We start from the raw sequence: 27,582 nt of genomic DNA, 5'->3' as shown, positions 1-27,582 counted from the left end.
GCCGCTTCCGCGTGCCCCCAACTCCTTCTTGAATACTCCTGGAGTTTCCTGTGATCCTGGACATCGGAGCTGAACGTAATCTGTAAGCCGAGGACGGCCGAGCGGCTTATTTAAGTCCCGAACCATACGAAAGAAGTCTCCACCTAAAGAGGGACATCAGGCAACATAGACATGTGAGAAGGGGGGAAACCTGTGACACCCAGTGCCAATCATCATACTGGAACTGGCCCCACTCAGTGCCAATCATCATACTGGAACTGGCCCCACTCAGTGGCAATCGTCATGCTAGAACTGGCCCCACTCAGTGGCAATCATTATGCTGTAACTGCCACCACTCAGTGCCAATCAACATAATATAACTGGCACACTCAGTGGCAATCATCCTTCTATAGCTGGCCCCACTCAGTGGAAATCGTTAAGCAGGCCCCATTCAGTGGCAATCATCTTTCTATAGCTGGCCCCACCCAGTGGCAATCATCACACTGGAAATGGCACCACTCAGTGCCAATCATCATACTGGAACTGGCCCCACTCAGTGGCAATCATCTTTCTGTAGCTGGCCCCACTCAGAGGCAATCATCATGCTATTACTGGCCCCACTCAGTGGAAATCATTATGCTGACCCCACTCAGTGGCTATCGACTTTCAATAGCTGGCTCCACTCAGTGCAAATCATCTTTCTATAGCTGGCTCCCCTCAGTGGCAATCATCACACTGGAACTGGCCCCACTCAGATGCAGTGATCATGGTATGAACCACCCCACCATGGGGCAATGATCATATTATGGACCACTCCAGCAAGGGGAATTGATTGTGGTATGACCAAACCCTTGCAAGGGTAAGGGCCATTGTGTGGCCCTCGCCCTCCATGCACATTAGGATGGGTTGGCTAATGCAACTCATCCCAATGGTGATAATCATGGTGTGCATGACCCCCCCCCAATAGATGGTCTGTCCCCACAAAGACAATGATAATAATTAAACCTGTCCCCACACCAGGTACAGTGATCATAATAGGAGCCAACCCCACTCTATGGCAGTGATGATCATGTAATCCAGCCCGATGAAGGGCAATTATCATTAAGTGCTCAAGCTCACCAAAGGTCATAATATGGCTGACCCAGAGCTCCTCTCCCTCTCAACAGAAGTTATTGTGGCAAGACAGATTTCCCAACCAACGGCAGTAATCGTAATCCTTTCATACCCCAATTGGCAAAGATCCAACTATGGCCAAACCAGTTTGAACATTCCCACCAAGGGCAGTGATCATGTGACCGACCTGATGAAGGGCAATTACCCAAGTATGATCAAACAGACCCAACGTCATGTGGCTGAAATGTGTTCCTCTGCCCCTCAAGAGAAGAGAACCGGACATGTCCGATCCTCCAACCAAGGGCAATGACCAAAACATGACCAAACCATGGATTTGCATTTGTGCCTAGATTTTAAAAATCGTTTTGGGTTGGGTGTACTTATACATCTGTGCACCCCTCTTCTGTGCACCTCTCTTGGTAAGAGGGGTGCACAGATGTAGAAGTGCACCCAACCCAAAACGATTTTTAAAATGCAGGCAAAGCAAGAGGGGTGCACAGATGTACATATACACACAACAAAAACAATGTTACCTCTACATCTGTGCACCCCTCTTGCTTTGCACCTGTGCCTCCATTTCTAAAAAATCGTTTTGAGTTAGGTGTACCTCTACATCTGAGCACCCCAGCACAGGTGTAGAAGTATACCCAACCCAAAGCGTGTGGGTTTTGCTATTGGCAGCTGAGCTGGCGGTGCTGCTGTGTGTGTTGTATGCTATTTGGGGTGCCATAAGGAGTCCTAGCCAGCCCTGCTCACAGCCTGAAATACACCTATAATGCCGTAAGCCTCTGATGATTGATGCTGGATCGAGGGCTCCTATAGTTAGGTGGACCCGTCAACTGATGTCGTATTAGGGATGGCTGAGTCAGATGAAGATACGGTACCATGGATGGCCCCTCCTGCACCATGCACAACAAGTAAAACAGGGAATTCGTCCATCCCCATTGAGGAGTTTGCACACCATCAGCCTAAGGCCCAAAGTGTGACATGTGGAGAGAAAGGCTGGAATAATATTTTGATACCACCCAAGACTTTGAGGAGGATGGAAGGAAATAATCCCCCCTCCTATTTTATGCGGGCCCAGGAGTGCATACACTTTTTAAGACACTAAACCCCACCAAAAGGGCACTGAGTACTCAACCTCCCAGCTAGCGTAGATTTCAAGTGTTTTCAGATAAGATAAGCAGTCTTAGAACTGATTGACACTTCCACCCAACTGAGGCAGCTTTCCTCAACATATACGCTCCTAGACGAAACAGGTGAAGTGAGGGCCCAACTGATTCAGGGCTATCACTCAAATAAAGTGAAATGTCAGATTCTGAGAGCCCAGAATAACCCTGCAGCAGATAATGGAGTTAGGTCGCTCCCAGAAGTTCATCGAAATCAGGGCCGGCAAAATAGAAGCAGCATTCCAGAGGTCCAGGCCTTCACGTGTAGGCGGCCAGGAAGAATAAGTGAAAGTAACACAATGGTCAGCCAAAAACCAAGAGAAAAAACTCCAGCTCTGCCAACTGGAAGATCCTGCAACTAGTGTGGCGGATTTCTACCCTATCGAGGAGGCTGCCTGGCCTGGGGGATGAATGCAGCAAGTGATGCAGCATGTGCCATTTCGGTAAGGTGTACGGGGCAGTCACATTTGTGCCATGTCGAGAGTTCCGAGACAACAGCAAGCTTAGATGCGCCAGAAGGAGGCAGGGGCTGTCTCAAACCATGAGGACTCTGAAGATGATCGAGATGTCTTCCTCATTTCCGCACTAGGACGAAGTCATGCCAATAAAAAAACAGCCGCATTGTAGAATCCTCATTGGGGGAAAACCAATAACAGCTATAATTGATACTGGAGCCTCAGTTAACGTGATGAGCTCGGAGCAATAGTCTAGGATGTAGCGCGGCCCGACTCTGCAACCCACTCAGGTGTACATCTTTGCATACAGCAGCGATACATCCATTACTCAGCAAGGCATCGTGAAAGTGGTGTTCCAACATGACAAGACCACCACGGCAGGAAAAGTCTACATTGCAAACATTGACACAGCCACCCTTATGAGTTGTGATGCAGCAGAGGAGCTGGAACTGGTCAAATTTGCTTTTGTCATTCATATTGAAGACGTTGAAGACCTGCTTGATGAATCTGCAGATGTTTTTGAAGGAATTGGGTGCCCGTGCACTTACAAAATTTGTCTCCACATTGATCCAACTATCCAACCGGTTGTGCTCAAACACTGGTGGGTTCTGTTTCAACTGTGACCCAGGGTGGAAGAGGAGCTACGCTAACTCAAAGAATCAGGAATAATAGAAAAGGCTTGTAGCCTTACCCCATGGGCCTTGCCCATTGTAGTGCTCTGGAAGCTGAAGAATCCACAAGAAGTGGGTACCTGCGTATACATGCATCTGCCAAATAAGGCAGTGAAGAGGGGAAAGGCACCCAACTCCTCCTATTGATGACCTACTGGCTGACATTTAGGGATCCCAATTCTTTTTGAAGTTTGATCTGAAAGCTATTTGCTACCAGATCCAACTGCATGAAGAGACTCTCAACACAACAATGTTTTCATCCCATATTGATCTACACAGGTACTGTTAAACAGGAAATCATATTGCGCCTCCTTTCTCATATATATTGGCTTAAGCCCAGTCGCTCTGCGGAGAAAACCGCGTTTCAAAAGTTCTGATTTTGGATCGACTTCGCCACCATTTTGGGATCATCCGCCATTTTGATTTCTGTTCAAATGTAACTCTGTGTTCTAAAATGGTGGACAGTGTTTCCAACTTGTAACCGAGCCTTCCCGACCCTTGCACCTAGTTAATGTTTAGACTATCCGCGGGCCGAATGTTTAGACTGGATAAAGAGATCTTGTCCCATGCCTGACTTGTTGTTTTAGGATTTTCTGCACCAATAAGCCTCACCCACAAACATACATCGAAAACAATGTAATGCAAATATCGAACGTGGACACTGGCTGAACTGCATTGTGAAGGGGAATGTGCTAAGGCTTACTGCTAAATCCTGGAATACACTGTTGCCATTGTAACTTGTTTGAATGTAAACCAAAGATAATCCGTGTGCATATTGTCATATAAACCATAAGTGAACTCGGCACAAACTCTAGACCACTTATTATTAACTTGCAGAGGGGCTGGACATCATTACTGAAATTGTATAAATGCACGAATGTCCAGATGTCCAGTACCTCTCACTTCTCACACTGAAGGGCTGGTATTCGCTGTGATGTACTGAGGGCCAGATAGCTATCTGATTTTGTTCTTTGTAAACTGTGCAGTATTAAAGATTTGTGAATCTTTATACGCCTGTGTTTGGTGTATTTCCTTTTGTGGTACTCAGCCTCGATATTTCCTCTTGCTTTTACAGATGGCGCCCGAATAGGGACCCTCAAGATTAATGCCATCACGTTGAAGGTTGACGCGACCATCGGACCGGGATCGGACAGTGAAAATGGGGGCCCCTTTCTTGGATGAGAAGTGATACCTCAACAGTAATGCATGACCCGATCCCTGGAAGCTGAGCCCGCGGTCCTAGACGGCATCTTGACGAGGGTCCATATATCGAAGCGGGCAATTTTGCAGAAATCACCAATCACGTGGTTCCTTTATGTCCTTAGATATCCGATCCGACCTTCTTTGTCCTTTGATCAGGTGAGTCGTGACCCGATTCTTAAGTATCCTGATAATTTGTTTTGGGGTATTGTACTCGCGAGTACAATTATTGACCAGGTAACACCAGTAATCTGAAATGCCTGAGAAATTGTCTTCCTGCTTAAGGACATTATTCCGCAGTGACAGACAATCTTTGGAATTTGGCCGACCGGCACCAATGGAGGGGTCTCCGGCACGTACTATATACTGTAAGCACGGCATTGGTAGTATAGTGTTTAATGATATTTGGCACAGACAAACTAGAAATGCTTCCGAACGTCAGTGGCCAACCAATGGTAGTTTTGAAATTCCTAGTATAGAATATTTAGAGTCTATATAATTAAAGAAAAAGCTTAGACTTGCAGCATTTGATGTATTACAGAATTAGAAGAAAGAAGCTATGCAGCAACTTAAAAGTAGAGAAAAACATGCGCGCTGTCACATGTCCAACGCCGAAAAAGCGTTGTTGTTCGATCAAAATAAGCAGTCTGAGTCAGTTAGCAATATGGATAGGGCTTTTTCACTTGGTATTCAGAAAATCTATCCGTCTAAAGACTTTCATGCATATGATGAGCTAATTGACAAACTTCTAAATGAACGAAGGCCTGGTGCCACTGCGCCACCTCCGTATGTACCTATTCCTGCTGTTTTGCCTCTTCCTGCTGTTGTTCTTCCTCCCGTAGTAATTCCTGCTCCTCCTAATGTTCCTCTTCCTCCGGCTGTTGTTCCTCCTCTTATCGTTGCACCTCCACTTGCTCCTCCGCCTTTGCCTACTGTTACGGGTTTGGTAGATTTGTCTTCTGCACCAGTGATAGCACCTTTGTTACCGATTGCACAAGATTTGTCTGCTCTTTTTCTACCAAGTGGTTCTGTCCCACTTGTAGTTGATAAGGGAGCGGAATCAAAGATTGTAACTCGTAATACTGTGTCTAAAGAGAGAAAGCGCAATTTGACTGCATGGGCTAGACAGTCCATGGAGAAGGGTGAACAAGCTGATGTTTTTGGCACACTCTCTAATCTAGATAGTTTTCCTGAGAAAAACATTTTTATTGAAGGGCTGGGAATTCATTTATGTGTAAGGTGGAACACACTGAATGATATAGATCTCCCACTAGGGTTGAGGGATCTGAATGTTTTAGCGTATTCAAGAGATACTGCTGAGAAAGTACACGACCACGTCGCAAGGGTTTTTGAGTACAGAAGGGAGTTCGAAAGGTTACGGAACGAAGAAATTGATGGTGATAGTTTGGGCGTTATGTTTGTACAGAAACGGTTCCTTCCTTGTTGTAAGTCGATAAGTGAGGAAACGCGAATTTGCACAAAGGATGCGATTAGGTGGATTTCAGACATGTCGATAACTCCGGTAGAAGTATATGACACGTATAGTCAGTATACGCCAGAAATGCAGAGGAAAGTGATACAGGTAATGGTAGAATACCTGCAGGATGAATGTATAAAAAGAAAGATTTGTTGTCCCGCAGAATTATTGAAGATCTAAAAGAGAGCTTTTTCATCTAACACTCCTTCAGCTGCTTTAGTGATCGATTTAGCTCTGTTGCTCAGTAAGCGTTCGGAGTTTCCTATCTCTCAGTTGCCTATAAGAGAGGTCCCTCCGACATGTGTCCCAAAAGTTGAGGTTCCAGCTAATGTTGCAACAGGTGCTGCTGTTCATGAAATTCCTGCACATTATGTGTCACATTTTGTTCACGTCCCGTTCTCAAGACAGGAAGTGAACACCATAAAACAATCCATTCCCGTTATTAGAAAGAATCCGACAGGGTTCTATAAAGAGATAGAATCTGTCTTGCAGTTATCACTATTTACTCTGAGCGATATAGATTTGTTATTTCCTCTGCTCCTACCTGTTGATTTGTGGAAACAAATTAGGACTGTGGACGATGTACCAGGGTTAGGAGACACATGGGTTAATATAGTTCCATTGGATAGAGAGCCCAGCTGGCGAGAGACCGCCACAGGTAATACTGACTTTGCCTGATAGAATAGTCACAAAACTAAAAGCTATAATTCCTGAAAGAAGGCTTATTTGGGACAAACTTACTGCTTGTGTCCAAGGGAAGTCTGAGGGTGCTACTGAATTCTTTAATCGGTTCGAACAAGTGTTTTCAGATTTCAGTGGACAAGATTTGAGCACAGAGTCTGGGAAAAGACTATTCGTAGATACAGTTGTGTATGAATTGTTGCCTGACATCCAATCGTAAATTATGTCTTCTGAGAGTGCTTGGCATGCTAAGTCTCAGTCTGAAGTGTTGCACATGGCTCAGTACTATGAGAACCGTGTCAATAATGAAAAAGAGAGAATCGAAAAAAGAAAGGGAGACTTAAAAACTAAAGTTCTATTACAACAAATTGTTAGAGGCCCTAGAGGGGGTAATTCGCAATTTAGGGGACAATATGCTCCACAAAGAAATGTGCCGTTGGGTCCCGTAAACATGAACCAATTGTTACTCACCGAACGGGAGTGGACAAGAAAGGAGGCCAAACCAGCGAGACTGTGCGTTGATTGAAGAGCTCGGGTTGGAGCCTCCACCTGAGCCTCCTCTCTATGAGGGAAAATGACCTTCCTGATGATATGACCCAATGCTGATAATTGTGCCAGACAGAGGGACCAATCACCCGAAAGAGCGGGGAGAAACACGCCGCCACGGACCCAGCTGCAAGAAACAACACACGATTAATCACTTGGAATAACAGCAACTACCAATAGATGGAGATAAGACAGAATAGTACCTGAACAACCCAGTCCCTGGATCCTAAAACCACACTGCCCTGAGATCCCCTGGAATTATAGACAAGGAATTAGAAACTATCCTGAGTGGTGTAGGTAACAAAGAGAAAAAAGGCACTGAAAGTCTTATCCTAGGAAGTCAAAGTTCCCTTATACTCCTGGATGCAGAACACAACGACAGTGCAAAATAATAAACGGGGAATGTTAGTTGGGTAGCTAGTCCCGGGCGGAACGAGGGACGCACTAGATCCGGGTGGGTGCACAACTGCAAGGCGTCCCCAAAGTGCACTTAAATGGCGGAACCAGGTAGAATCCAAAACAGCAAACGTCCTTTAACAATATAGCAAAATGGAAAGATTCGGTACACAGGCGAGCAAGAAGGTAACAGAATCAGCAGGCAGGCAGTCCTTACAACAATCCTCAATTCGGTACACGGGCGAGCAAGAAGGTAACAGAATCAGCAGGCAGGTAGGCATTCCTTAGTTCAAAAGAGGGTTCGATACACAGAGCACGGAATGAAGGAGAAGGAAACAGGAATCCGTGGAGCGGACTGGAAACAATAAAGAGGAGCTTCAGAAACAAGGCGATAAGACGGAACTTAAGCGCCGGCTGTAACTTTCAAACAGAAGCAGCGTCCTCCGGGCTGCAGCCGCATAAATCAATGAGGAGGTGGAGCCAAGTGAGGGAGGCACACGTGATGTTATGGACTACGAATTCCCTTAGGTTTCATGGGAATCGTAGTTCGAAAACCGTCTGGCTGGTGCAGTAGTCGTTAGCCTCCAGTGCATTCTCCACTTCATCAGGAATGGCGCTGCAGAATGCCGAACAGAACGGCGAAGCGCAATAGTTTTGCCAGATGTCCTTTTCCGCTTTCGGCCCTGAGGTAAGTATGAAGCACAGGGTCTTAGTGTGGAATGGTGCCGAGGTGTGACACCAAAATGCTTATTGCATATAAGAGGGTCATTGGAGAGCACAATGTCCGATCCTCCAACAGAGGTCGAATAACGCATTTGGTAACATGAGTAGACGATCCAGAGGCCGCCGTGGGGCAGGGGGTCCTGGTAGAAGTCAGTTTTCTCAGAATTCAAAACCTTTTTCACAGGACAATCAGTCACTGAGTGTGGATAATAGAAACATTTTTGATCATCCTTCTGCTGCATATCTCTCTGAAGGGTTACCAGTCATTTGATCGAAGTAAAATGGTCGGAAAAAAAAAGGTTGAATTTTTTTTTTTGGTTTTTTAATTTTACTTTATGGAGGGGTTCCCCCAACCCCCTTTTTCTTTATTAAAAAATATTTTTTAAGCAACCAAAACTAACAAATAAATAAATAAATAAATACATGTATTTCACCTTTTTTTTCGACTATTTTAATTCAATCAAATGGTCATTCAACCATTTATTTTCAACCAAATGATCGGACACCTCTCTGAAGACCTTTCTTTTGATGACATTCTGTTTCGCTAGGATTGCCCGAAGCAGGGTTTGGAACCGACGCCTATTCCAAATAATCAGAAAGGTCCCTACGTTGAAATGATAGTGGGAAATAGGAAACATCTATTCTTGATAGATACAGGAGCACAGAAGTGTTCCATTGACCATTCACGGGTTCCAAACATTCCACTGTCAGGGCAAACCAATGTTTCTGTAGGGTTTTCTGGTACACCAGTTGTCTGTCCGGTTTATTCGCCGGTACCAATTACATTGGGTCCATTCACGGACCACTGTCCATTTCTTTTGACTACGAACTGTGGAGAGAATTTGTTGGGGTTGAATCTGTTGAAGGAATTAAATGCGGTAATTCATTGTTCTTCGGATGGAGTGCATTTGACGATTTCACCACAGCAAATTTCTGTCTCTCAGTTCTTGCCTAGACCTTTGCCACCGGAATTTATTGATGTTCCGGAGTGTTTGTGGGCAATTGACGACAATGATGTCGGTGTTCTACAAATTGAGCCTGTTAAGATCGTTTTGAAACATGGAGTAAAGTTGCCACGTATTCCTCAGTATAAGATGTCGGTTGATGGTGAGCAAGCTTTGAAATGCATAGTCTCCGATTTTGTACATCGTGGGGTAATTGAGGAAATTGGAGGTACTTTGTGCAATAGTCCGATTTTGCCTGTGTATAAGAAAGGCGATAATGCAATTCCTTTTCGTTTCATCATTGATTTACGTGCCATCAATAAGATTGTTGCTCCACAATTTCCTATTGTGCCTGATGTGACGACAATACTAACCATGATTCCGGGTTCTGCTACTTACTTTAGTGTTGTAGATTTTAAGAATGCTTTCTTTAGCATTCCTATACACAAGGATAGCAGATACTTGTTTGCGTTCACTTTAGGGGGACACTCGTTTTCATTTACCCGTGCGCCGCAAAGTTACACGGAAAGTCTGAGCATCTATAGTAGGGCTTTAAAAGAGCAGCTTGATACACTCGAGTTGCCTACCACTTGTGCACTGCTTCAATATGTAGACAATCTACTTTTAGCTGCTGACTCAGAGAATGCCTGTAAGGAGGGCACCATGTTATTGCTTATTCACCTAGCAAAACATGGACACAAAGCTTCACTCAAAAAGTTTCAGTATTGTCGACAGGAGGTCGCCTATTTAGGCGATCTCCTGTCAAAGGAGGGAAGAAGGTTGACGCCTGAGCGGATAAAACTAATTTCTAGCATGTCTGTCCCAAATACACAGAAGGAAGTCAGAGCCTTTGTAGGAATGGCTTCTTACTTTAGGCAGTGGATCCTGAATTTCTCGTTAATGATTAAACCAATGTTGGCTTTGACAAAGAAGGGCATTTCTTCGCCATTGCCGTGAAACTTGGAACACCAGCAAGCGTTTGATCTGCTCAAGACTGCACTGCATTCAGCACCAGTTTTGGGCACACCAAATTATGAAAAGGCCTTTGTGTTGTATGTGCATGAACGTGATGGTTGTGCTTTGGCTGTATTAAAGCAGGAACATGGAGGGAAGAATAGGCCATGCAGCTACTTTTCTTCCGCCCTTGATCCTGTTGCATGCGCTTTGCCAAGATGTTTGAGAGCTGTCGCTGCTGCATCTGTAAAACAGAGCGAGGGTATGGTCCTAGGCCATGCTTTAACCCTGATGGTACCTCACTCTGTAGATGTTCTAATAAACAGAACACAAACGCAACACCTCACCTCCGCACAATTAACGAGATACAAATTGATCTTGTTTGCACCGCACATTAAAATTCAGAGGTGTTGCTTTCTGAATCCGGCTGAACTTTTACCTTTCCCGCAAGGTACTGCTTGCAGTGACGAAGTGTCACATGACTGCCTCTACACCACAGAGCAAGAGACTAAAGGCAGAATCAACCTGAAAGATACTCCTTTGAATAATCCACAAGGGGAGCTGTTTTTTGATGGCTCCTGTTTCAAACTTCCGGATGGTACATCCACAGCTGCTTATGCAATCACCACATTGAACACGATTGTGGAAACCAAGAGAACCATGCATAATTCTGCGTGGGCTGCAGAGATTATAGCATTGACTTAGGCTTTTGAAGTTTCCAAAGGGCTTACAGTAAACATATATACTGATAGTCAGTATGCTTTTGGGGTGGTTCACAACTTCGGTAGACTTTGGGTAGAACGAGGTGTCTTGACCTCACATGGAACTAAGATCCAATATGTCTCCTTGATAGTACAGTTACTCTCAGCGCTTGCACTCCCCACTCAGTTAGCAATCATGAAATGTGCAGCACATCAGAAAATCATAGATGATATCTGAAAAGGGAACGCTTTCGCTCACCAGATAGCCAAACAGACTGCCACTGATCTCTATTCAGAAATGTATACTTCAAGGGAAGCCACAAATGTTTGTACTTTGGATGAGGGTATTGAATCTGTAAAGAGTATTCAAGCTGATGCTACATTAGAAGAATCTAAACAATGGGCTGAGGGTTTGGCAAGATTGGATGATGACGGGTGTTGGGTGGACAAGTTAGAAGGAAAATGGCTGTTGCCAGATGCGTACATTACAATGATGGTCGCAATGTCTCATGGCCTCACCCACATCTGTGCGAGGAAGGTTTTCAAAATGTTACAAAATGTCTGGGTGAATGATAAAATCTCCAAAATAGCTGACCTTTTTGTTCCGAGTTGTATGATCTGTCTACAGCATAATATGGGAAAGGGCACATCGACACCTAGGGGTAGTTTTGGTCTACTTTCTGTCCCCTTTGAGGTCATACACTTTGATTTCATTGAAATGGAGCGTTGCTATAATTACAAGTATGTTCTAGTGGTTATCTGCGCCTTTAGTAAATGGGTTGAAGCCTTTCCTGTTAAAGATGCCACAGCAATGACAACGGCGAAAACCATGTTTAAGGAATATTTTCCTAGGTTTGGTTTGCCAAGGGTCATCTCGTCGGACAATGGTCCACATTTTATCGCTGCTGTAATTCTGCAGATATGTGCGGGATAACAGATCGATAAACGGTTCCATTCGGCTAGACATGCTCAAAGTGCTGGATTGGTCACAATGGCATCATAAAGAACAAGCTCACTAAGACGTGTGCCGGCACCAAACTGAAATGGCCGGACGCCTTACCGATCGTGTTGTTATCAATGAGAACAACCCCACAGACTAAGACTGGGCTCTCCCCGTTTGAGGTGGTTATGGTTAGGCCAGCTAACATTTGGAATCTACCTAAGCCGAAATCTTTGCAGGACATTGAGCAAATGCTTCTTTCCGATTACTGTGACAGGTAAACTAAAAATCTGTATTTGATTTATCAGCAGGTGTGAGAAGCCCTCCCAGTAAGATATAAGGGTCCAGGTCATAGCATACGGCCTGGAAGCTGGGTGCTGATAAAATCATTTGAAAGAGCATCCTGTCTTGCACTGCATTGGAGGGGCCCACATCAGGTCCTATTTGCCACACAGACAGCCGTACGAGTGAACGGACAAAAGTACTGGATCCACGCGTCGCATGTCAAGAGGATTCCCTTCCCTTTGCCACACGATACAGAAGACACAGAAATCCCTACCTCCACTGCTCCCTGCGATCACGAAGCATTGAGCAGCAGCGAGAGTGCTTCGGAGACTCTCCCTGTGCCCATGGGGCCTGGGGAAACAGCCACTTTATCTCCACACTCTCCTACAGATCCTTTTTTGCCATTATCAGGGTCTGTCGCAAATCCACCACTTCCATCAGGAAGCAACGACACGTTGTTCGCAGATCACACAGTACCAGGAGTCAAAAGGTACGATCTGCATCCACGGAGCTAGACTTACTGCACGGTTCGGCTGTGCCACCTGGAAAAACCATCTAAGGGCTTGTCTTTCGGCCCTGTTCTTTTGCCCGTAAGGAATTCTGTTGGCTGGGGTTAGGGAAGGACTGAGAAAACACGCGATCAGGAGATCGCTAGAAAATAAACTCTGGAGTGTTTCGTTTGAAGAAACAATGCCTGCACTCGCTCCCACTCGTACGGAACAAATAAGTGACTGTGTGCCCGATTGTAACAATGAACAATCGAATGCGTGGTCTTTGAAAACGTATTGTTGTCTTGTGATTATGTTAACCGGCTTCACAATAGTAATTGCCTTAGGATTTTGGTATTTGGAAGAAGTACATCCGCTTGAAATTCTTTTGCCCACTGAAAATGTACCTACTGCTTCTACACCTTTCGTGCATCTGCACACTCTATCTCCTAGAGACTCTCAGCACAGACAGAGTTACCACAATAACACTTTATTACTCATAATGAATCCCACACATGCCATTTTTAACAAGTCTAATTGCTGGGTCTGCTCGCATTTACCGCAACACAGAGACAAGGGGTTGGGCTGGTATATTCATCCTTTACCTTTGACTACTGCATGCTATGCTTCTTTAGGGGCACTATTCTTTGGACGATGCAACGCTAACATCTCAGGGAACTTTGATGGAATGAATTCGAATGATTTTGAGAAACGAGGTTCTAACACCCCTGGGATGCTCACTCTTTGGGAATAGGAGTAAACTTAATGTTGCTTCTATTAGGCCTTCTGATAGACTGTCTCATCCATTTCAATCTCTGATCTCTTTAAAGATAGCTCCTATAGGCAATAGGGATGCCACACCACCTTCCTACACTGTTAACCACAGCCCTGATTCAGTTTCTTTCTGCATACAGAGGAATGTTACTCAGTCAATGGGTGATTTCAAGGGCTGCATCAACATTGCAAACTTGACCAGTGAGGACAGACCTTTGTATGTAGGCGAATCTGTCTACTTTGTTTGTGGTAATGAAGCTTTCCCATGGTTACCCAGGGATTGGCAGGGAGCCTATTATTTAGGGATTCTGTTGCCCGGGGTATTCATAGCAAGCACCATAGAAATCTCTAAGGCTCGTCCAAGGCGAGACGAGAATGGCGATACTTCAGCAGAAGTTCTGGGTGAAGTAGCTAAATCCTTTATACCAATTTGGTGTCAAATATTAAACTCTGAGGATATCAGAAGATAAGCGAGAGTACTGGAGAGGACCATCAACCGGACCACTGACATATTCTATAACATGACTTTAGAACAGAAAGCGATAAGGTTAGTGGCACTTCAGAACCGGATGACATTAGACGTCATCCTGGCTGAGCGTGGTGGAGTCCGCTTGTTGCGTTTTTGTGCCAGATTCCTCCCCAACCATCTTTAGGGCTATACAAAACCTGCACGTCTTTAGTTCAGAAGTGCATGTTCCCGAGGGAAACTGGAATCTTAGCGCTTGGCTCTGGGACTTCTTATGATCTTGAGGATGGAAGCTACTCTCAGTCTTGCTGATTATTTTGGGTGTTCTGTTGTTCTTCTGTTGCTGTATACAATGTCTTCCTGGCATATGTTCAGTGTTAGGAGGATGTTGTGCACAGGCGATGGTACATTAGGACAAAAGGTACGTGACCTGGAGAAAATGACAAATGAATTTATGTTGAAGGAAATTTCTGTTTCCGACCTCATGGCGATCGATATCTCCGATGATAGTGATTCAGGGTGTATGCACATTGAGACGTGGAGTTACTCGTAAAGTGACTAGAAGTAGTTTAGCGCTTGGCTTAGGCCAAAAGGAGGGTTTGTTAAACAGGAAATCATATTGCGCCTCCTTTCTCATATATATTGGCCTAAACCCAGTCGCTCTGCGTAGAAAAACATGTTTCAAAAGTTTCGATTTTGGATCGACTTCGCTGCCATTTAGGGATCATCTGCCATTTTGATTTCTGTTCAAATGTAACTCTGTGTTCTAAAATGGTGGACTGTGTTTCCAACTTGTAACCAAGCCTTCCCGACCCTTGCACCTAGTTAATGTTTAGACTATCTGCGGGCCGAATGTTTAGACTGCATAAAGAGACCTTGTCCCATGCCTGACTTGTGGTTTTAGGATTATCTACACCAATAAGCCTCATCCACAAACATACATCGAAAAAAATGTAATGCAAATATCGAACGTGGACACTGGCTGAACTGCATTGTGAAGGGGAATGTGCTAAGCCTTACTGCTAAATCCTGGAATACACTGTTGCCATTGAAACTTGTTTGAATGTAAACCAAAGATAATCCGTGTGCATTTTGTCGTATAAGCCATAAGTGAACTCGGCACAAACTCTAGACCACTGATTATTAACTTGCAGAGGGACTGGACATGATTACTGAAATTGTATAAATGCACGAATGTCCAGATGTCCAGTACCTCTCACTTCTCACACTGAAGGGCTGGCATTCGCTGTGATGTACTGAGGGCCAGATAGCTATCTGATTTTGTTCTTTGTAAACTGTGCAGTATTAAAGATCTGTGAATCTTTATAAGCCTGTGTTTGGTGTATTTCCTTTTGTGGTACTCAGCCTCGATATTTCCTGTTGCTTTTACAGTACACTGTTGGGTGTCTTGGCCCACGTTCAAGTTATTATGCTGCAACACTTGGTGCTGTGGGCTTAGGAAATCCAAGAGGGCGGAAAAGCCCACATTTGCACCAGAATCCTGGAGAACCGCGCAATTTTACGCACAGCAAAATGGTCCCCTGACCTGCCACCCACCAGTGCAAGCATGAGGGGCCAGGAGTGCCATGAGCGAAATGTGTGCCAAAGGAAAAACAGCAGTGCCGGTGGCTAAAATAAAAACGCGCGTTGAAATCACCTTTGTTTCTCTGAAATGCAAGCTAAAAATGCCTATTTTAAACATTGCAAGATATTCAAAAATCTCAATAAACACCAGCAGACATTTGGCAGAAGGTAGACTCGTGTGCATACAAAATCTGGCAAGAGAAAGAGCCAAAAACAATGTTTATAACAAAACTGGCTGAGCTGTGGATGTCAGCAGCTGAAGTGAAATTGAACTGAAAGACACTAAAATCAAAATGTTTAAAATAAATGAGTGACCTACTGTTGAGTGTCACATAGTTTGCAATTGTTGAAATGTCATAGTTGTGAACTTAGAATCAGCGTTCTAGCTGCATGTGTAAAAATTGTCAGTTGATTTGAATGTAGAAAACTGGGAACTAAAGTGACATTTAGCTGAAGCCTGGCTTGAAGAGAGTGAATTCTGCCCGGCAACTACCCCCGACAGGAGTGAAACTTGCTCAGCCACTGTTCCCAGGCCTGGCTGCATTCTGCTACCCCTGCCAAAAGGAGATGACACCTCTCTGATTGAATTAGGGGAGGAGCACCTGGGGACTACAGGAAACTAAACAAAGCACTGTCCTTAGCCCAGGCAAATGTTAAATTAGGGGGGTCGTAAATGGCTTCCTCTTGGAAGGAAATGGGGAGGGGCACTGCATGTGAGCAAGCTGAGCTTGGGGGAAGTGGATAAACCAGAAATTCCACCATGTGCTTTGGAAAACCACACCCCTTTGGGGCCAGAGCATAATTTTAAAAAGATGGATAATTCATAGTGCGGACTTGGAAAAATTATATAAATAACATCATCATTCTTGTGATTTTTCTGTGCACATTTTAAGAGGTGTTAGGACCCTATGGTGTGTTCTTGGGGATAGTAGCGGAAAAAAGGTTGTTACTCCAAATGTATGCATGTTAAAAATCTGACACTTTATCATCTGAAACCCATATCCCTGGTGCACATTTGTGTAAAATCTGGAAAGGTTTAGAGGTCGTTATCTGGATGAAAAGGGCAGAATTCTGTCATAAGTGGACACAACATCTTACAAAGACAGGGATCGGATGGTTTGGTGCTACAGAAAATATGTTAACTGGACGTATAATATTAGAAAAATGGTACATAGATAAATATGTATTTGGATCTGAAATAGATTTGTGTGCAATTTGAGAAGGGGAGGACCCTCTGACCATAAACCTACCTCATTACTCTGACTCACAACCCAGTTCCCCCAATCAAGGGACAGAGGAGGAACTGGCCAATGATAAGTTGAGAGGGTTGGGCATAGAAGATGAGCCGACCCTCCCACTTTCTAAACACATAAAAGGAGACTGTGCAGGACACGTAGGGACATTCACTTCCCACTTCAAGCTGATTTTTTGCGGAGCGTTTTGCCAGAAGACACCAGATCCAGCACTTAGACTTCAAATCCAGACAGAGACCAGAACTTTGAATTCAGACTTCAGAAATTGTCAGCAAGCCTCAAAATCTTTTGCAAACTGATTCACCCCAGACTTCCAAGGGGCACATCAGAGTAAAACAGCCGGGCTGAGCTGTTTCATTCTGGCCTAAAACCCTGTGCCAGAAACACCCAGAACCAGAGCTCCAGACCGCTGTGCAGTGCTGCTAGCAGAGCTGACCCAGATCGCTGTGAGCAGAACCAGGCAGAGACCATCCGTGGCGAGGGAACTGCAGTCCAATCCTGACCCAATCCGTGGCAAAGTCGCATTCTTGTCCAAAATATAGTGTGAGTACCGCCAGAACTGTGCAAAACCCAATCTCTTAGTTTAAAATAATCTAATTCAAACTATTTTAACCTATTGAGAACTGCATCCTAGAAATCTTGTGTTCCTTCTGTGATCTCAAACCTGAAAACTGTCATCTGTCATTCTGAGCTTGACTTTTCTTTTGAGAATCTACCTTCACGAAATCGTCCGTATCTCCGAAACCGTTTATCCTAGGAATGAAATGTAACTTTCATACCGCTTATAGTGCCTCCGTAACTGCGCTCGACTAAATTGCCGCGATTTGACATTTTGCTTCATTTCAGCCACGTGTAAAAATATTTGTCCTTGCTTTCCTTTGCTGAAATTCGTTTGCAACCTGACAATCATTCATAGAGCATTGCTAAAGTGATCCTGAACTAATTTAAAGTAGCTATCACTCACCTTGAACCTCTAGAGGGAATTAAAATAATTTTTAGCATATTTTTCCCTTCTTTGCATACCACCTTTAAAGTACTTTGCCTGTGTTTACAATCATCCCTGTCGATCTAAGCTTGCTAGGGGGGAACTGAATTGGGATTGTACTGTGATTGTATTCCTGAAGACTGTGTGTGTTACTTCCACCTCCTTACATTGCATAGAGGGGGGGGTGAATTGCCAAAAGGGGAAAAGTGATTATATTATGTTTTGCTGAAATCATATCAAGTTTATTGCTGTGTTGCTTCTTTTCCACCTTGCCTTTCCTTGTACCATATAAAGCATTCTCAGCTACCTTATCCTATATACTACTCCTAAATAATTAAACCAGCGTGCTAGTATCACCTCATCCATTGCTGATTACTGCTCATATTCACAAGTGTGATATCAATTATTAATTTATTATAAAAGTGTGATATATATATATATATATATATATATATATATATATATATATAGTTTAATTCTCAAATAAACCTTTTAAATTTGCAAAACAAACTTACTTCTTGGCTCAGTGGGGTCAGGGGGATTCTTAGAGAGGGGTGTTATATAAGGGTTGTCATCCAGAGTACACGAACTGGACATAAAAATATATAAATAAGGCTTCCCTTGAGCAATCCCAGACAAGGCACTGACTTAGTGGGACTGCTTGATTGGAGTCTTTAACAAAGTGGGGGCTCGTAGCCGGGGATTCTGGATTAGATCTATCACTTGTGCAGATTAATATAGTGTGCCAGGTGACAGGATACATATCCGGTTAGATCGCCACACTGTGTTATGCTGTAAAGCACTCCTCAAAGGAACGCTCTAAGGAAACGGTCTGTTTTGCAAAATAAAATACAAACTTCTGTAAGTCAGGAAGGAAATCAATCTCCAGAATGACGACCTTGGTAGATATGAAGATAGCTAGGGACCTCTTACATAAACTGTTTGTGAGAGGTGAATGGTCTGAACAGGACCAAAATGCATGGTTGCAGGCGATCACACAACAGGTCACTACAACTGGGTCAGATAAGTGGAGAGATCAGGTCCCTTACATGTGGCCCTGAGTGAACTATATATGGCTTCTAAAGCCAAAGATGAACACAATAATATTGCCAGGATAGCGGCATATTTGTATCTATATATGGGAGCCATGCAGGACAAATGTGCTGAAGGCCAAGATCTGGCAAATAGGCAACAGATGGCGTTAGAAAAGGCCCAATCTGACCTGGTCTCTTCTGAGCAGAGGCTGCACAGAAGCCAGGAGTCAGAAAACAAGAGTAGACAATACATCATTAAAATGAAGGAGGATATGGATATCCTGCAACTGGAAAAGGCTTACCAGGATACCAGATTTCTGTGCTTGCAGAAGGAGTACCAAGAAGGGTTGGACTCCCTACTGCAGATCCAGAAAAAGCTGGAGCAACAACTAGACTTTAACAGGGCATGCACAGAGCAGGTAGCCACCCTGCAAATTCGACTAGACAGAGAGAAAGAGGAAAGCAATACATTGATTTTGAAGGACCTGGATACCCAGGCAGAGTTTGATCAAGAACGCCAGAAAGCTGGTGCCTTTCAAAGGCAGAGGGACAATCTGGCGGCACAGATGCAGGCTCTTAGTCAGGAAAGGGACACCTTAGGCCAGGAAGTCTGCCAATTAAAAGAAAAAATTGAAGAAAATCACCTAGCCCTCCAGGGGCTTGGTGACCTCCAAAAAGAGCATCACGACTTGCTAGAGCACACCAGGAGGGTGGAAGATGCTCTGGCAAGAAAGGAGCAGGCCAGTAGGGATGGGACTCAGGAGGTAACCCTCCTGCAGCAAAGACTGGCCCAGTACTCCAGGACCAATCAGGAGGCACAGAGAGAGAATGAGGCTCTCTGTCAGCACAATGATAGGCTTCAGCAACAGCTAGACATGCAGGAGAGACTGATAGAGTCTAGTAAGGCCTTGGTTGAGGAACTGAAAGCCTAGGCTCTTGCATTGCAACAAGGAGCGGGGCTGATAGAGATGAAGTTCGCTGGGAAAGGGAAACACCTGAGCATAACCTCAGGAGCCCTAGTACCAGAGGCCTTCATCTCTCCCAGTCCCTGGACTCTGCCACCCTCATGTCCCCTGGCGCACATGAGCACAGGGCCACAGGGATGGCAGATTACTATCCAGCTAAAAGGATGGGGCTCATAGGCCAGTACCACCAAGGAATGGATGGGAGGGCATCCGGGTATGGGCACCCAAGCACAGTGCAATTTAGTGGGGAACCCCAGGAGAGTAGGCCCACTAAGGGCATCCTGAAAACCTCTGCCCAGTTAGGTCAGTGGGGGGGGGTACCCATCAAATCCTGGCAGCAAGGAGGGATCTGAAGACTCCTCTGAGCGGTCCAGGACACAGGAGACCAGGTCCCCAAATTCTGCCAGCCATTCCCAGGCTCGCAGAATCTGGGAAAACCTGGAAGATCAGATGGGCACCTCTGGGAGCAGTGCCTCTGAGTCAGAGGATGAGTGGACCAGGGTTACCCGAACCAAAAAGGCCAATAAGGCAAAAAGGGCCTTGCATAAAGACCCCTTAAAACAGATCAAGGCAATAAGGAGTGTCATCACCCCTTATCACAATAACTCCAAGTATTCTGTTTGGGAACACTTGGAGCTCTTTGAGCAAATGATGGAGACCTTCCATTTTAAGGACAGCAGTAGCTGCATCCAGTACGTCAAATGGACATTCTCCCCAGAATACTCCAGTTTCTTTGCGGGGCTGGAGGACCAAAATCATTCAAGATGGTCCATCTATAGGGCGGCCATCTTGAAACACTTTTCTGTGCATAGAAATCCCCAAGAGGCTCGCAAGGCAGCCTACAATTTGCAATGTGGGGAGGATCAGGCCCCATAAGAATTCGTGCAAGAATTGAAGCGTGCCTTTGCGCAGACCACCAGAAGGGTGCGCACGGACAGCAGAGAATTCATCAACACATTTTCCATGCTCTCCCCAAATACATAATGACCCAGCTCCTGAGAGATTTTCACAAGAAAAGATCTTAAGACTGGGTCATTGAGCAAGTCATCCGCATCTACGAGGTGCAGAAACCGGTGGAAAATAAGAATCAGCCCAAAAAAAACCAAAACCAACAGCACCCCTGCTGCTGCCGAGGTGGCAGAGGTAAAGGTTGCTCCGTTTTAGATTTGGAGATGGGGGGGCCTAAAAACCTGCCTGCACAAAATAATTCTAAGCCCAGAAGGCCCTCGGGCCAGTCACAGACAGGGAGTCAAGCAGGTAATCCCGCAAATGGGGTCCCCTCTCCCCTGACTATGTAAGTCCCCGCTATAAGGGAAACAGACCAATCCTGGGTTATGTGTGGACCCCTCCAGCCAAAGGGGGGGATCCAGCCAAGCACCTGACCCATGGAACTTCCCTCCTAACTTCCCACAGGAGGGCAGAAATTCCCCAAACACTGGGCAGAACTTTTTTCCCAGGTATACACCCAATTTCCAACCCCAAAACCATCCATCCTTCTTTCCCCATTTCCCTGAGCCCAGACAACCTAATCCGGGAGAGGGGAGGCCAAGGGTGGAGGGGTACCCAAATCTTCCCAACCCAGGGTATTACCAGAGAAGGGATAGCTACCCTTCCCGGGATCAGCGCAGGGGAGAAAACCGGACCTCGTATCAGCCTGAGCGGGTTTCCCAGTTAGAGCGCCAGGTTCATAACATGGCACAGGATTTGGGCCGCATGCTGAGGGCCCAACAGAACCCTCAGATGGGAATGCCAGCACAGAATGCCCCAAACTCTGGACCTAGTGCTCCAGAACAATTACGGGTGCAGCACCCCGATAACCCACCGGTTCCCAGGGAGGAGGCACAAGGGGAAGGGGGGTGTAAAGCCCTGGAGGAAGCTTCCTTCCCAACTTGTAAACAGTCCCTGGAAAACGAGGAACCGGAAACAAAATGTCCTACCCCTGAAAGTCTGCCACCCAAGGAACAGAGGGGAAGGAGGAGAAACAAAGTACCCAAACAGACCCATTTTGTGGAGGAGGTACAGGTCTTCCAGTTTGAGGGAGAGGGATCCTCAGAGGATCCTGGGAAAAGTATTTTCTCCTTCAGAGATGGGGGAACTCCTCCCAAGGAAAAATGGGTCCCAAGGGATTCCAACCCAGACTGGGTAGATGTGGGGATTGAGCTGTCGCCGCCCATCATTCTATCCCAGAACCAACAAGACCGATAACCCCTGTTTCAAACCCATCCAGGTGACTGCCTCCAAAAAGGGAGGGGCGGCCTAGAACTGGAACCAGGGAAACCAAAAACGCATCAATATCCAGTTGCAAACTTTTTCTTTCAGATTCCCATGACTCTCCACAGAATTCTGCCCAAATCTCTTCTTTCTCAATGTCCAAAACCAGAAAGATAGCCCACCAGTTGTCCAAAAATGTGCATTACATGTGCCCCCTTGAGGAGAAGGAGGGAAGATACTATGCCCCGGTACAAGTATTGTTCCTCTCTCTTAACACCGATAAGACAGAAGTCCTTTTCTTCCCTTCTAACTCACTTCCTCCTCCCTCTCCTCCCCCATTCATCCACTTCCCCCTCTCCAACCTCCCTAGCTCCTCCCATGCTCGTAATCTAGGCATTATATTTGACTCCTCTCTCTCCTTCTCACAACACATTTCACTTACCTCTCGCTCCTGCCGCTACCATCTATACAACATTCGCAAAATCTGTCCTTCCCTCACATTCTATGCGACCAAACTCCTTATCTCCTCTCTCATCTTTTCCCGGCTATTCTACTGCTCCCCTTTATTCTTTGGACTTCCTGCATCCCAGCTTACCCCCCTTAAATCCATTTACCACTCTGCCGTTCGTACTCTTTGTTTCCTTACCTTTCGTGATTCCATCTCCTCCTCGCTCTCTCATCTTCGTTGGCTACCTTTACACTTTCATTTAAAATTCTGTTTTCTCTGCCTTGTTTTGAAATCCTTACATGGTCTAGCTCCTCCTTATCTCTCCTCCCTTCTCACCTTTTACTCCCCCTCACGCTCTCTTCGTTCTGCTGACCGTTTCCTCCTCACTGTACCTCCTTCCCCTTGTGCTTCTTCCAGGTTCCGCTCCTTCCAACTCCTCGCTCCTCTTCACGGAATGCACTCCCTCTCTCAATCTGCTGTTCCAATACCCTTCTCTCATTTCACACGTCCCTTCAATCCCTTCTCCTCCACTCTCCTCCTTGAAGATCTGATTATTCTCTCATCCCCCCTCTCTCCCTCTTCTAACTCCTTAACCCCCACTTCCTATTCTTCACTTGTTCTATCCTTCTCTGTTCCCCCACACCAATCCTAATTCCTCTCCACTTCCCCTTCTCCACAGTTAATTGCTTTTTGCACAGTTTTTGCTGTCGAATGATTCATCATGTAATTTTGCTCACATTGTTCTTTGTTTATTGTTTATTGTTGTTCACTGTACGAGTTGTTCCATTGTACAGCGCCTTGGTATAAAGCGCTCTATAAATAAACAAATCAATTAATCAATCAATCAAGTACAGGGGCAGGGTACAATTTTGGCACTGGTGGACACTGGATCCCAAGCTACCCTTCTGCCCAAAAGGGCCTTTGATGAACTAAATGCAGGAAGGGGGGAGAATTATCGTTTTCCTCTCACCTCTCTTCCTGGACAACTGCAGAACTTTGACGGGAAGGAAATTCCCGTCGAGGGGACTGCAGACTTGGATATTAAAATTGGGCGACACAAGGTGAAACACCCGGTCATAGTAGTGACCCCTTGTTTACTAGGGAATGACCTCCTGAGAAGGTTGTCACCCCTAATAGATTGTGTAAACAAGGTCCTCTGGACCCAGACTAGCCGACCAAGTGTCAACCATGTTAGTTTAAACGGCACCTGCCACATGGTTGAACAAAAATCTGACCAAGTACAATTTCACTTCCAGAACAACCAAATTCCAGACGTGACAGTAATAGCAGTAGGACAACAGACTGGTGATGGGGGGTCCTCTCTATTTCTGAAAATCAACCTTCCTTCCAGTTTAAGGTGGTATTCCACACTGGAAGGAAACACTATGAAATTCTTTACCAATCCACAATCAGACACTCGCACTCCTATAGTCCAGAAAGATGTGAAATCAGCTCAGAGCCTGGCTGATATTCAGCAAAATGGAGAGCATTTGTTCATCCCTGTTCAGTTAAATGATGGGAAGGACTCTGTTCTCGCTTGAGTGTGTGTGAACAACGGTAAGAGCTTCATCAGCGAAGCCATGTTCCGCCAACTCCCAAAAGATCCAGCCATTCCCACATTCAAACTGATAGACACATGGGAAATGGATCTGGAAACACTGGAAACACCCAATTCAAAACATCTCCTGCCAAGCATGTGTATGCTCAAAATCTCCATTGGCAACAAGAGCATAGTCCATAATTGTTGGGTCGTGCAAGAAGTCACTGCCGCCTGTTACTTAGGCAGTGACATTCTCAATCGCTTTGCCATTAGTTTGGACCTAATAAACTTCAAAGCTTAGTCCCAATTCGCGGATAATCCCATGGGCTTTGATGATCCAGTAAAAGCATTTAGGTCAGCTCAATTGCTACCTTATGCAGTCGAAATTCAGATTAAAGAGGAAGTCACCATCCCAGAAAGGACCCGACAATTCTCCCTGGAAGTGGAAGTTAAGAGAGGACACAAATTGAAAAACCCTGATGCTTATATTCATCTAAATGCTTCTCTCCAACAGCAAGGGTTAGGAGTAAACCCAACACCATTAGTCAACATAGAACATGACACCATTCCAATAGAGGTGGATAACAGCAACTTACAGAGTATTACTCTAGCCGCAGGCACCATTCTTGGAATGGCGGTTGATGACCGACATTTCTCCATTGATTTAGGAAATGAACTGTTAGGACCAATCCCCAAGGACTGTTTTGACAGTGACCGTGATGACAATACAACACCAGACAGGATCTTTACCCGGCATGGGGGGAACTTCCTGGTGTACACTTCTTGCCCTTATGGTAAGGAAGATGTGACTTGTGACTTCAGAAGGGATGAGGTGATTTTCCAGGTCCATGAGGGCTGCCTTTCCCACCTGAAGCCTTCAGTCCAAATCAGCACTCTGACCAGGGACTTCTCCACCCAGCTGGAGGAGGCCGCTGAGATAGCAAAACCAGAAGTCTTTCCAGGCTTCAGGCAGATGATGGAAGAGAGAGTTAACCTAGCTGATGCCTGCGTGACTCTGTAACAGAAGCAAAAGATGAAACAAGTTTTCTTGGATTTCCAAGATCTCTTTGCATAGACTCATATGACCGTGGTCGCACCGGCATGACTCCAGTGTTTGTGAAGCAATATCGCTTGCCTCTCGCATCCATGGAGTCCCTTACTGAAATAATTGAGAACCTTGAGTCCCGGGGAATAATCCGTCCAGTACACAGCACCTTCAATAATCCAGTGCTGGGAATATTGAGGCCAAATGGCCAGTGGAGACTCTGCGCCGACCTTAGGGAGCTCAACAAACTGGTCCATACTTCCCGATGGCCTCTGCCCTACATTGACGAAGGGCTGGCCCAGATTCAGGGGTCGTAGGTAATCACTGCAATAGACCTGACCAATGGATACTGGACCGTGCCTGTCAGTAGGGAGGACCAATACAAACTGGCTTTTACCTTTGGGGGCCAACAGTACACATGGACCCGGACTCCCTTCGAATACTTCAACTCCAGCAATGAATTCAACATTTTCCTACATAAGGCCATGCCCGACCTGGGTGCGAGGGGTAACCTGGCTTATGTAGATGATGTCCTCATCAAAAGTTCATCTGTGGAAGAACACATAGCGGAGATCCGTTATGTTCTGACACAGTTGAGGGCCGCCGAAGCAAAACTTTCCTTTCAGAAAGCACAGTGGTGTAGAACCTGTGTTAATTTCTTGGGGCATGAGATTACTCCTCAGGGTCTCTGTCCCCAAGAAAAGAAAGTGGAAGCACTCCAGAAACTGAAGGATCCCACAACTCTGTGGGAACTAAGGAGCCTCCTTGGACTGACTAATTACAGCAGAAAGTTCATTGAGGGCTACGCAGAGATCACCAGACCCCTGATTCATCTTTTGAAGGGGGGGGGGTCTAATGGGAATGGGGTCCAGAACAATCCGAGGCAGTAAGACAACTCAATAGAAGCCTCTCACAAGCGCCTTGCCTAGCTTACCCTGTCAGAAACAAGGAGTTCTTCCTGGAGACAGGGTTTTCAAATACGTGCTTGACGGCAGTGTTATACCAAAAACATGACAAGGTCAATAAAGTAATCTCCTATGCGAGCAAAACTTTATCCTCTGTGGAGGAAAAATTCAACGATTGTGAAAAGGCACTCCTGGCAACGGTGTGGGCATTGAAGAATTACCGCCCGTTCATCCAGGGGGAACACATCATAGTGGAGACTCCGCACCTGCCTCTGCAATATCTCCAAAGTGACAGAATCCGGGCCGGAAATGTGAGTAATTCCCGAATTACTTCCTGGATTCTGTCAATGCAAGGCTTTCCTGTGGAGGTCAGATATGGCCAAAACAAGAAGAGTCCCCTCGCGCAAGGTCTGGCTGACTTGTATGATTGTGCCAGAGAAAACTGTCTCGAGGACGAAAGTCTAAAAATCAAGGACAACATGGAGGCATACCTTAATTCCCCCCACAAAGTCTTTGAAGAAGACAAGTGTGAGGGAATGCCCACTCTCTATGTGGATGGATGCTCTTACCATGTTGACAACAACAGGGAGAAAGAACTGGTGGCCCTCGTAGGGAATGCATGGGTGAATGAGTCCCCAGAACCCTCCGCTGGGTACAAAATTGGTCCCCGAAGTAGTCAGGTAGCAGAGCTGATGGCTGTGCATCAGGCCATCCTCACTGCTGTCCAACATCGACTCCACGAACTGGTCATAATCACAGATTCGGATTATGTACAGAACGGGTTCGTGGAGCACCTGGTTAATTGGAAAACCAGAGGCATGTTATGTGCTAATAACAAACCCTTGAAACATGGGAAGTTAATGCAAAACATTGATGACCTGGTCACCTCGAATGGGATGACCATCTACTGGAAAAAGATCAAGGGTCATTCCAAAGTAGAGGGACCAGACAAAACTGGAAATGACTTAGCGGATCAGCTGGCCAAAACCGGGGCCATCCAAGGGGATCTAATAGAAATAGAGCCCCTGTTGGGGGAAATCCAGGTCACTGCTATCACTAGGTCCCAGACAAATGCTCACAATGATCTTTCAACTGCACAAAGGAGTAAGGAGACCCCTGATGCTGATTTAATTACGGCACAAAAGGGGATCCAATAATTGGTAAGTTTTACCAACACATTGAGAACCCTGAGAACTTCCCCTGACGGATACCGTTACATTGGGAAAGAGGACCTTAGAGTGTTGATGAAATGTCCAAAGATGTTCCGAATCCAAGACGGTTTGTTGGTAAGGAAATCCCGAGCTGGCCATGATCAGTGGGTGGTCCCTACCTCATTCCGAAGCCTGATGTTAAGTCACGGCCATGATGCGGCCAACGCCGGTCATAATGGGTTTCACACAACACTGGAAATCTTAAGAGAGGTTGCATACTGGCCACACATGGGGCAGGACCTCGGCCAATACTTGAAGGGGTGTCTTGTGTGTGCACAATTTCAGCCAACATCCTCACACACCAGGCGCCTCTCCAAAAGAGGGGGATGACACTGCCATGGTCAGATTTGCAAATCGACTTTGTAGGCCGCGTGATTCGCTCGTCTAGAGGAAAGAAGTACATGTTGACGGTTACATGCTTGTTTACCAAGTGGGTGGA

This window comes from Ambystoma mexicanum, chromosome 8 (genome assembly GCF_040938575.1).
Source record: "Ambystoma mexicanum isolate Mex_15411 chromosome 8, UKY_AmexF1_1, whole genome shotgun sequence".
In the NCBI taxonomy this organism is placed as follows: domain Eukaryota; kingdom Metazoa; phylum Chordata; class Amphibia; order Caudata; family Ambystomatidae; genus Ambystoma; species Ambystoma mexicanum.
Note: the sequence above shows the minus strand (reverse complement) of the source record.